Raw genomic sequence first — 2035 nt, forward strand, 5'->3', positions numbered from 1 at the left:
GCCGCCCAAAGCAGCGCCGGTCGTGCTGCCTGCTCCTGCCTCCTGTGGCCGGCTATGCTGCCGCGGAGGCCTCACCGCCCCCATACTACTCCCACCGCTGGCCAGGCCATCCCTCCACTCACCCACACCCCCTGTTATTCTGCGGCGATGGCAGCCTCACACCGCAGCCGAACCAGTGAACCCTCGTACTCCTCTCCGCGCGGGCTTCCACTGCTGCGTCTTCCTCGGCTCTGCATCGTCCCCTTCCTAGTCCTCGCCGTCGTCCACCGCCCTGGTGCTCTCGGCGCGGCGTGGTCAACGACCGCCTTCCATCGGAAGAGTACTGTACGTGGAGAGGCTGACAGCTGGGTCCACGGCGGCCGCAAGGAAGTGCCTCCTTATTACGCACAAAATAATTATTCCTCCACCTGACAGTGGGGACCCACCGGACGGGCCACCTTATTTCGCGAAAAAACGTTTCCCCCCTGACTGTTGGGACCCACCGGACGGGCCACCGTATTTCGCGAAAAAAATGTTCCCGCCGCTGTCAGCTCGGACCCACCGGAAGTGCCTCCTTATTACGCACAAAAAAATGAATACTCCCCTTGCTAGCTGGGACCCACCTTGGTGGGAGGCTGACTTGTGGGCCTACTAAGTTGACGGGGACAGAGGGCTTTGTCAACTTAGTCAATATGAACGACTCTAGGTCCAGTGACCGTACGATGTCCATCCAACGGCCGTAGTGCTTCTTCAACCTCTGGTCTTCTTGCTCCAGCCGCCCAAAGCAGCGCCGGTCGTGCCGCCTGCTCCTGCCTCCCGTGGCCGGCTGTGCTGCCGCGGAGGCCTCACCGCCCCCTACTATTCCCACCGCTGGCCAGGCCCTGCGGCGACGGCAGCCTCACACCGCAGCCGAACGAGTGAACCCTCATACTCCTCTCCGCGTGGGCATCCACTGTCGCGTCTTCACCAGCTCCACATCATCCCCTTCCTAGGCCTCGCCTCGTCCACCACCCTGGTGCTCTCGGCACGGCATGGTCAACGTGGTCAAGGAACGACTTCCATCGGACGTGGACTGTACGTGGAGAGGCTGACAGCTGGGTCCACGGCGGCAGCAAGGAAGTGCCTCCTTATTACGCGGAAAATAATGATTCCTCCACCTGACAGCAGGGACCCACCGGACGGGCCACCGTATTTCGTGAAACAAATGTTTCCCCCCTGACTGCTGGGACCCACCAGCTACACCTTCGCACGCAAGGAAGTGCGTCCGGGCAACAAAAAAATGATTCGCCCCCTGACTGCTGGGACCCACCAGCTACATCTTCACACGCAAGGAAGTGCGTCCGGGCAAACGATTCGCCCCCCTAACTGCTGGGACCCACCAGCTACATCTTCACAGGCAAGGAAGTGCCTGATAGTCGGGACCCACCTGGTCGAAGCGTACGTAACGTTGTCATTCTGGTCGCGAACGTGTATGTACATATATACTGGTCGTTGTAGAGGCGCGCACATGTTGTAGTAGAGGCGCGTACGTGTCGTAATAGAGGCGCGCACGTAGCATGTACACGTACGTACAGCGGCTAGGGTGCAAGAAAGAAAATACGGCCATGTACGTACATACGTGCAGGGTCTCGAACGCCTACTCGCGCATACGCACGACGAGGGGCTCGTGTACATGGCTGGGTCGGAACGGAGAAACAGCATCGTCGTCGTGTTCACGGGGAGGCAACGGAATGCGTCGTGTTCATGGGGAGGCAACGGAATGCCTCGTGTTCATCGGGAGGCAACGGAACGCGTGGGAGCCAACCGGCTGGGTCAGAACTGAATGCGTGGTCGTGTTCATCGGGAGGGCTTGGACGGAACAGGCGATGGAAACGAGGCCTGGCGTACCGCACAACGGAGGAAACGGACCTCCTACGTTCGAAACAGGGTCCTCTTGATCGGGAGGGGTGTGGCGTACTGCAAAATGGAGGAAACGGACCTCCTACAGTCGAAACGGGGGTCCTGTTGATCGGGAGGGGTGTGGCGTACCGCAAAACGGACGAAATGGACCTCCTAC

The sequence above is a fragment of the Triticum aestivum genome, chromosome 1D, assembly GCF_018294505.1.
Source record: "Triticum aestivum cultivar Chinese Spring chromosome 1D, IWGSC CS RefSeq v2.1, whole genome shotgun sequence".
NCBI classification, from domain to species: Eukaryota; Viridiplantae; Streptophyta; class Magnoliopsida; order Poales; family Poaceae; genus Triticum; species Triticum aestivum.